This window comes from Megalobrama amblycephala, linkage group LG24 (genome assembly GCF_018812025.1).
Source record: "Megalobrama amblycephala isolate DHTTF-2021 linkage group LG24, ASM1881202v1, whole genome shotgun sequence".
Classification (NCBI taxonomy): Eukaryota; Metazoa; Chordata; class Actinopteri; order Cypriniformes; family Xenocyprididae; genus Megalobrama; species Megalobrama amblycephala.
The window spans coordinates 28143427-28154050 of NC_063067.1; the positions used below are offsets into that span (position 1 = coordinate 28143427).

At 39.2% G+C, this 10624-nt stretch overlaps 1 protein-coding gene across 1 annotated transcript in view; it reads right to left on the reverse strand.

Moving 5' to 3' along the window:
• Positions 1 to 10314, reverse strand: part of syt2a (synaptotagmin IIa) — a 49811-nt gene extending 39497 nt beyond the window's left edge. The window contains 1 exon segment of the mRNA XM_048178845.1: positions 10119 to 10314. The gene's annotated coding sequence lies outside the window, so the exon portion shown is untranslated.
• Between the last annotated feature and the right edge of the window lie 310 nt (positions 10315 to 10624).

A 10624-nucleotide genomic window follows, 5' to 3' on the forward strand; every position in this document is an offset into this window, starting at 1 on the left:
AAACTGTAAAAAGACAATGCAAAGAGATAGAAAGAGATAAAAAAGAGGATGAGACAGCAAAAGTGTGACAGACAAATAGTCAGAAAGTATAAAAAGATGTTTAGTTCCACAGCATAAGCATGATGTTTTTGGACTGCATTTTAAATACAAACCAAATATTTGCTCATTCGGTAACGCAACGAAATAGTACCATTGTATACAGAAAAAAACATCATACCTTTAGTGTTGTTGTTGTTGTTGTTGTTGTTTTTTTTTTACTAATCTAAAAAGCATAGTACACAGTATTTTTGTCTTGATTTAACTTTTTGGCCATCACTTCTTATGAACACAACAAGTCGTCTTTTTTCAGCGTCTCGTTCCATGAGCATCTCATTGTTGCACCTCGCTGTCAAGTTATGAATGATTATCACCACGTACATTCTTGATGCAAATTGTTGTCTGACGAATTAGCAGACTTGACACCATAACCAATTAGAAAATGAGAAATGAGTTAGCACATTTGAGTTTAGTTGATACTTAGATGTTGCTTAGTCTGAAGAGTTGGCATAAAAGACACACAATAGTGATAGAAAAACATCCTTTAAAACAAGAGATACTGTAACAGTCCACTGAAGGCAAACAGAGTTGAACCCATGTGCTATTTATTAATAAATGGGAAACAAGATAGAAAACAAACAGAACTAACACTGTGTCCTAACCAGACGCGATGCGACAAGCGATAAAAGGTGTCTGTTTTTGTCCTAACCAGCCGTGACAGCGACACACGAATATTCTATTTTAGAAACGGTTTCCATTTCTCCGCGACGTCGCGGCTGGAACAGCAACACAAAGTATGGCAATGATAATATCACGTACTGTTTATGTGCTTTATTTAATGTTAAAAGCGTCTAACGTGAGCATGAATATCGTTCTGTGTTCCCAGCTTTTTAGCTGTAATGAAAACAACACTGGCTAATTCTCTTCAGATCTTGAAAATAAATAAATGGGCACAAGAACGTTCAAACTTGTCAACTCAATGCGAACAAACAAGTGTATTCTATGACAAAGGTTGGTTCAGTCACTCTGTATGTACTTTAAATAATGTTTAAATTGTGTAATATTTATGAATTTTACTAAGTAGCCTACTTGCCCATTTTATTGTGTCCGCTGTGCTATTGCCGAGAGAGCCCACACTCTCTTCTGATTGGCTGTGGATTTTGATTGATTTTATCCTTTCTCATTTTCGCGTTGCGTCTAGTGTGGACAGTCAAATTGCTTGTCACTGGAATCTTATTGCATCGCGTCTGGTTAGGACACGGTGTAAGACACAACATAAACATGAGCACTAGAACTTGACTTGAACGTGACAGATTTGACAAACTCACCAACAGTGGGTTACATGAACAAAGCTAGACAAAAGACAATGGGAACATGAGAGTTATAGCCTACATACAGGTGTTGGTCATATAATTAGAATATCATCAGAAAGTTTATTTCACTAATTCAATTCAAAAAGTGAAACTTGTATATTATATTCATTCATTACACACAGACTGATGTATTTCAAATGTTTATTTCTTTTAATTTTGATGATTATAACTGACAACTAAGGAAAATTCCAAATTCAGTATCTCAGAAAATTAGAATATTACTTAAGACCAATACAAAGAAAGGATTTTTAGAAATCTTGGCCAACTGAAAAGTATGAACATGAAAAGTATGAGCATGTGCAGCACTCAGTACTTAGTTGGGGCTCCTTTTGCCTGAATTACTGCAGCAATGCGGTGTGGCATGGAGTCGATCAGTCTGTGGCACTGCTCAGGTGTTATGAGAGCCCAGGTTGCTCTGACAGTGGCCTTCAGCTCTTCTGCATTGTTGGGTCTAGCGTATTGCATCTTCCTCTTCACAATACCCCATAGATTTTCTATGGGGTAAAGGTCAGGCGAGTTTGCTGGCCAGTTAAGAACAGGGATACCATGGTCCTTAAACCAGGTACTGGTAGCTTTGGCACTGTGTGCAGGTGCCAAGTCCTGTTGGAAAATGAAATCTGCATCTCCATAAAGTTGGTCAGCAGCAGGAAGCATGAAGTGCTCTAAAGCTTCCTGGTATACGGCTGCGTTGACCTTGGACCTCAGAAAACACAGTGGACCAACACCAGCAGATGACATGGCACCCCAAACCATCACTGACTGTGGAAACTTTACACTGGACCTCAAGCAATGTGGATTGTGTGCCTCTCCTCTCTTCCTCCAGACTCTGGGACCCTGATTTCCAAAGGAAATGCAAAATGTACTTTCATCAGAGAACATAACTTTGGACCACTCAGCAGCAGCAGTCCAGTCCTTTTTGTCTTTAGCCCAGGCGAGACGCTTCTGACGCTGTCTGTTGTTCAAGAGTGGCATGAATGCAACAGCTGAAACTTCTGTCTTGCATACGTCTGTGCGTAGTGGTTCTTGAAGCACTGACTCCAGCTGCAGTCCACTCTTTGTGAATCTCCCCCACATTTTTGAATAGGTTTTGTTTCACAATCCTCTCCAGGGTGCAATTATCCCTATTGCTTACTTTTATCTACCACATCTTTTCCTTCCCTTCGCCTCTCTATTAATGTGCTTGGACACAGAACTCTGTGAACAGCCAGCCTCTTTTGCAATGACCTTTTGTGTCTTGCCCTCCTTGTGCAAGGTGTCAATGGTCATCTTTTGGACAACTGTCAAGTCAGCAGTCTTCCCCATGATTGACTGAGAGACCATTTAAAGGCCTTTGCAGGTGTTGTGAGTTAATTAGCTGATTAAAGTGTGGCACCGGGTGTCTTCAATATTGAACCTTTTCACAATATTCTAATTTTCTGAGATACTGAATTTGGGATTTTCCTTATTTGTCAGTTATAATCATCAAAATTAAAAGAAATAAACATTTGAAATATAACAGTCTGTGTGTAATGAATGAATGTAATATACAAGTTTCACTTTTTGAATGGAATTAGTGAAATAAATCAACTTTCTGATGATAATCTAATTATATGACCAGCACCTGTATACTCAAGGGCTGCATCCGAAATCTTATACTTCCCTACTATATACTTGGTGAAAAACAGTATGTGACAAAAGAAGTGTCTGAATTCACAGTACTCATAAAAGAGTAGGCAAAAAGTACTCAGATGACCCATTACTTTCGGCGAGAGTGTGAAATGAGGATACGATGGACACTTTACTATCCCATGAGGCCACGGGAGAGGATTTGTGAATGGCAGTGAAGCGTCAGAACTGACGGATGTAGTATGTCCAGATTACAATAATACTGCACACATTCATACTATATACTCATATTAGAACATACTTTTTTAGCAGTTGTGAAGTTATTACTTATTTTGTTATTACAAAATAAGTACCTACTTGAGAGTATGTGATTTTAGACACAGCCAATGACTAATGACACACCTGATCAATCAAACAATAAACCAGTCAGAACAAAACACATGAAGCAAAGGAAGCACATGACAGGAAACATGATATTGATATCTAATGTAATTAATATCTTTTGCATTTTTACTTAAAAATAAATGTAACTTGTTTTAAGGATGTTTAGATATTTTCCCTGGAGAACAAGACAAAGAGACTGATTACAAAACTGATTTTTTTTTTTTTTTTTTTTTTTCCAATGATGCTGTGACTGCAGACCATATTTCTGTGCCTTAGCAGCACAGTCACAAATACCAATGACAGCAAGCAAATACGACAGACATAGAAAGCTGAACACAGACCGGCTATCAGCCGAAACACAAAGTGACAAAAAAATTAATGGAAGCTATAACCACCATTACTGTCAAACGCAAGAAGAATGAGAAGAATCTAAACTGTTGTCCCAATAAGACAGAGGAGCTTACTATCAAAATCCTACAGCTCACCACATAATACCAGAAGATGTATGAACAGGAAGTCCCGCTGTAAAAAACAAACCATCTGAGACAGTGTACACGTACTAGACACCACACACTCGGACATGAGGACATGGACTGGCTGAACACTCCTTGTTCTCCACCAAGGGCAACAAGATGCAGCATGTTTTCATCTTTATTTTTTTTTTTTCCTTTTACCGCAAGAGTATTCATTAAAACTGTCAAATGATTATAAACTTTAATTGAATTAACTTAAATACATGATATGCCAATTATTTAATTAAAATTGATCACAATTAGTCACATAATTTAAATTTGTTGAGATGGTTTAATAACATTACATTATTGTGGCCGATTAAATATTTCAATATACATTTAGAAGTGGCATTTAAAGTCTGAGGAAACCTCTTAGAGATTCTGGAAAATCTGAAACTTTCTTGGATAGTCTTGTAAAGACAAAGTGAAATTATGATGTCAAGACAAAAATCCTCATGGCATCGGCTCCGGCTCTGTTCTCACAATCCAGAATTGATTCCGGTAATCTTACTAGGGTCTGATATCAGGATCAAATTCCCAGCTTGCATTCACACAGAAGGCTCTAAAGGGCACCTATTATGCAAAATCCACTTTTACATGGTGTTTGGACATAAATTTGTGTTGGCAGTATGTGAACACAACCACCCTACAATGATAAAAATGTATCCACTCAACCATTAGACATGCTGTTTTGATTCTCTAAGCAGTGTGACGTCACACTGCTCAGGCTCCGCCCACGGTTGCTGACTGACAGTCCTACATTACCATAGTTTCCGCCCTCAGCGAGTTGTACGCTGTCCGCCATTTTCTCCACGCTCAAGCAGCTGTAGTGACAAAATAAGCAATCCCAGTGTTCTGCGTGTGTGAACATAAGACTCTTCATTTTCTCCCAACATCTGAGCCACTGAGGATGCAGTGGATTAGTTTTATTTTTGAAGATAATGCACCCCAAAATATACCTACATTCGTTTAAGTCTGCACAAATCATTTCACTCCAGACTCTTTTGTGAACAAGGAGCAATACAAGGCAGGCTTTGCTAAAAAGTTGTTACTCAAGGACAGATCTGTACCAACTGTTAGTGATCCTCCAGAAGAAGTAAATGTCACACTGTTTATTTTTTAGGATTTTTGAGTAAATCACCATTTCAGTCGATGTGTCTGTTAGCCAGTTCCACAACAAATGTGGCCAAAGCTATTGTTGTCTTAGAGACCATATGTCTGTTGTCTATTTTAAACCTTGTTTATATACTTTATAACCACATGTTTGTAAAGAGCAATGTAAAAGGTGAAAGGCCAACACATTTATCCATTAACCGTTCAGAAACGTTCAATCCATCTTTCTCCACAAATGGTTATTCAAAATTATATGTGCATTCTGACAAGTTTTTCATGTGTAACTATCAATTTAAGTATATATATATATATATATAAAAAAAAACAATACTAAAATACTTTTAGTAAAATAAAATAAATAAAATAAAATACTTTTAGTTTATAAATGAAAACATGCATCATGCAACTTATTAAATATTCAATCACAACTAAAATTGATAAAAATATCAGTAGTGTTTTTTCTAATCTCTTTGGTTGGTTAAGGGATGTTCCTATAACCAATGCTCAAACATACGCCCGTATTAAAAACAGATCTTGTCCTTGGGCATTTCATTACTGATGGTTGAACATTTCCATTGGAACGCCATCTGATTGAGCTCAGTGAGATGAAAATGAGTGTTCCCCCGCACATCCCAGCGGCTCCAGACCGCTCTGTTTGCCACTCAATGAGGTTTTCTGTGGCCCTTGGGCTGAACTGGACACACAAACAAATGCGAGGGTGGAAACTATTCAAAGACTACAAAACAACTGCTCACATCACATATACTAAATCAGCTCTCAGATTTGTAGATTACAACTGAAATGTCATAAATAGTAATTTCAAATCAGTGTATGACTTTTACGCAAACAAATTTGTAACACTGTTACAAATGTTCAGAACAAATGTTTACACTGTTACACTGTTCAGAAACCACCCCAAATATAGCTCCGGGTGGACTCCTTTAACTTGTTTCACAGGCTTGTTTTAGCCTCGGCGCTTTATCCTCAGGGTGAAGCTGCTCTTCATCATTAATTACGAATTGTATCTTTCAGTTTATTGTCATCCCTATGGCTCTTCAATTAAGCAGCTGTTTTTATTGAGGGCAATACGGCTTCACTGCACCATGACAAACAGGCTCATAACCACACCCTCTTTTTAGAGATACACATTAGCCAAATCAGCTAGTTTCACACTGGCTTCCTCTACTCATGGATGGTTGTTATGATGCAGATATGGCCACATCTGAGGTACCACTCCTGGGTAAGACTCTACCTGAGCTAATGCTGAATTATTATGTTAGTGCTGGTTTGGTGGTAGTCTAATTAGAGTATGGTGTTACCAATGGAAAGGTCATGGGTTCTATTCTCAGGAAATGTGTGTTCATAAAAATGCTTTGGATAAAGTTTTGCCAAATAAGTAAATGCCACGGTTCAAACAAATAGGGCTGTGCAACAAACTCAAGCTCCTCTTCTCTTATATCAAAACTCTCTGAAATTTCTCTTATCCTTTTAGACTTATAATCTGTGACCGGTGATTTGTTTTGCACTATCCTCTGCACCTCATGTTTGTCATTACATTGTGCATCAGGTAAAAGGATACTCTTCCACCACAAATCGACTTGCACATTCTGCGTATGGTCGTCCACCAGAAGCTAGTTTTTTGAATTTATGCATTTTTAAATATGGACATTTTTCTCACAAAAACGCATCGCTTCGCTTCAGACGGCCTTTATTAACCCACTGGAGCCGTATGGAATACTTTTTTTTATGGATGGATGCATTATTTTTGGCTTCAATACGCAGCCCCCCATTCACAACTATTATAAACCTTGGAGGACTAAGGATGTTTTTAAATATATCTCTGATTGTGTTTGTCTGAAAGAAGATTGTCATATACACCTAGGATGGCTTGAGGGTGAGTAAATCATGGGATAACTTTCATTTTTGGGTGAACTATCCCTTTAACTAATGTTAACAAATGAGATCTTATTGTAAAGTGTTACCGAAGAATCTTTCAGCTCTATTTGTCCATACAATAAAAGTCGTGGGGTCCTAATTTTTTAAGCTCATTGGTTCTTGTGCATCACGTGACTTGTCATGATGTCACGCTCTGTTCATAAAGTGGTTGTATTACCTATACTATACTTGGGTTAAACCTATACTTGGGTTAAACCAATGGACTACTTTTGTGTCTTCTTTATATTCTTTTTCGAGCTTTAAGCTTTTGGACCCAAATGACTATATATGGACAAAACAGCTGCAAAATTCTCTTCTTTCTCTCCGGCAGAAAACAGAAAGTCATACAGGTTTGGAATGACATGAAGGTGAGTAGACAATGTCAGAATTTAGACTTTTGAGTGAACTAAGTTGGGACGGTAGCATGCAAAACACTATTTTATGGCTTCTGAGGACTTGTAATATAGAGAATGACTGTTTTTATCGCACATTTTTGTCCTTTATGCAGCTTCACAATCCCTGGTCACCATATAAGAAAAGCAGCAGCCTGGAAATTCTACTAAAATCTAATTTTGTGATCACAGGATTTGAGGGAATGAGGGCAAGTATGATGACATGGTTTTCATTTTTTGGTGGACTATTGCTTTAACTTTATAAGAACACTACTTTTTTGATTGAGTTTGAGACAGAACATTAAGAACACAACAGTGATGGTTTCCAAAGTAATGAGCTATATCCTGAAAGGAGGCATTTCTCCTCATAAAGAAGAAGAGAGGGGCATTCCACAGTGATTTTGTCCTTTTTTCTTTCTGAATTGACCTCTCTAACACAATCCCACAGGGAAAGTTTTAAATAATGTTCTCCTGCCAATAAAAGCTATGATCCATTGTACTACTGACCATCGCTTGTGTCTTATCATGTGTAATTCATAACGTAAAACTGTGATGCGAGACCAGATGGGAGAAAGTGTCCATGATGATAAATGACACTAGCTGTTTTATGGTTTCTCTCAGATTTATTATTGGTTAGCTGCATACTGGGAAAATACTGTTTTCATTTTACATCATGCTTTCAGTACATTCATTTTTATTTTTTAAAATTATGGTAACAATTATTTTAAATACATTAGTTTACAATAACTGGCTGCTGACAGAAACCATAAAATATAGATGAAGGGCAAAGTTAACTGGACATACTATCTTTATCATCATAGACACACAATACACACAATTCACTGCAGTTTCCAGCTGAAATGAACACTAGTGACAGTAAAACACCAACAAATTGTTTTCCTTTTCACAGAAATTATGATTACAGGGGCAGATTATTGATTAATAAAGACTTATTTTTGCACAGTTGCACAATACTGTGTTATGGATATAGTGCATTAACCTTATAGCACCACTCAATGGACGTTTCATTTCCGAACTTCCGAGATACTGTAAATAGAACAAACTTGCAAGACTTAAAAATAAAAATGAGAAAAGGACCAGTTTCTCCTCTGGCAGTTTCAGATCTCAACAATATTTTCAATCAGAATTCTAAAATCTCAGTGTGAACTTGTATCCACATCGAATGTATAACTCTAACTGAACACCAACATTTATCTCATTTGATTCCATTGTATTGTACCTAAGGAATTTTGGGATGTTCTGATGTTCCTCTGTGGCATTAGAAACATGGTAATTGACCATTTACATGTCTTAATCCTTCACATTACATGTCTCAAACACATTTGGACATACAGACTTAACACAAGCACCCTAAAAAGGAGCAAAAACAACCCAGCAATTTCAATGTCTGAAACCAGAGTGATCAGACAAGCTATAAAGCACGAATATACTCAAAACATCTTCAAATTTTCCCTTATATATCTAAGCTCAATGCCACACTGTACTGTACTCCATCTCAAGGTCTGAAGCCTTGATGACACAGCATTTGTCCTTGAGAATGTCCCTTCCTTTTGATCCCCAGTCCTCTGCAGGAGAATCCCAAGAGAGCGAGAAAAATGCTTGCCAGAGAGAGAGAGAGAGAGAGAGAGAGAGAGAGAGAAAGGGAGCGAGAGAGCTGCCGAGCATCTAAGGAAGTTCCCTTTTCATCCCACTGTGTCCAATTGACACTTCTAGCATCCAATATAACCACTAACTCAAGCGTCTAGCAGATACACAACATAGAGCAACCAATGTGACAGGAAATATAAAATCAGTTCAATCTGAGAGTATTTGATAGAAAACAACTGCTGGATTGTCCACTATGGAAATATCTGAAGAGTATTTTTATGTTTGACAATAATGTTATCATCAAGTTTTTGCAAAACACAAGGTTGAAAGCAACAACAAAGTGCATTTAAATGACAGCAAACAGCAGGTATTCAGTTTCCAGCCTCTCTTTGCTGTACCGCAGAGCTCTTTTAATGCACTCCATTGTCTGTGGTCTATCCCTGTGATCCGCTTTTACAGCAGCCGTACCACTGAGGCGCAGCATATTGTCTTGCCGCTGTTCGGCGGTGGGGAGGAGGGTGTCGTTCCCATTGCCCCTCTGGGGAAACGCGGCAGCTGTCAGCGGGACTGACCTTTGGAAACTCTCCAGGAACCGACCTGCACCCATCATGCACGGACAGAGTAAACACCCACCCGCCGACAGCTCGCGGCTGACTTTGCCCTTGCGCACCGTTCTGGGACCAGCTTCCTGTGAGGGGTCTGTGACTCCAGCCTCAGTGAGGTGTGACAGAAAGCTGACCCGAGATCAGTGTGCAACACAAGTTCAACTAAACAAACATATCAAATCTGATAGACACGGGCCGACTGGGACAAACACTCCAAGCTCGGGACCATTGCAGCACTTCCCAGTCAAACATCTTAAAGCATCACTAGGGATCACTTTAGAGACCACTTTTCTTCAGACTCACAAAAAGCCTATTAAAGATGCTTTAGAAGAGTTACCCAAGACTAACATACGTATGAATCACACTGCAGTACTCTAGTATACAGAGAGGCCACTCTTGAACGGGCTTCCCTCTCCGCTGCACGATTAAGTCATAACCATCTAGTGCCCTGGACAATCTTTCCAGCATCCAGTGCAGCACAGCCCACCTTCCCATATCCAGATCATCCCATTTCGCAGCACCTTTAAGAAGAAAACACACTGAAAAACCACACACCTGACTGCAGTGATCTCCTCGGTCCTAATCCTCAATAAGCGTCTGGGCCATACACCAGCGAGGCACTTAGGGGTTAACGTTTCAGCGGCGTGCGGATGTCTCCTGCTCGTGCTCTTCCATCAGCCCGAGAAACTGCAGTCATTCCCCCTCTCCACTCGTTACTGCAGCACTACACACACACACTCCAGTGAACACACACGTACACCCCTCCCTTCCTTCTGTGCGCTTTCTCTGCCACTTTCTCTCTCCCACAGAGAAATCCCCCCCCCCACCATCACCACCAAATACACACACCCTTTCCCTCTCTCTCCGTTTTTCCTTCCCCCACCCTTCCCATTCCGTCCTCTTCCTAAGCTGCCTGATTGGAGATGCTGCTCACACAGCTCTGCATACATCCCGCTTCTTTTCTCTCATGTCTCCATCTCTCGCGCTGTGGGGTAATCAGCTCGGGTCAGTATGAAACACAGCCTCATCAAACTCGGTGACCTCAAAACACCCTGTTGTTT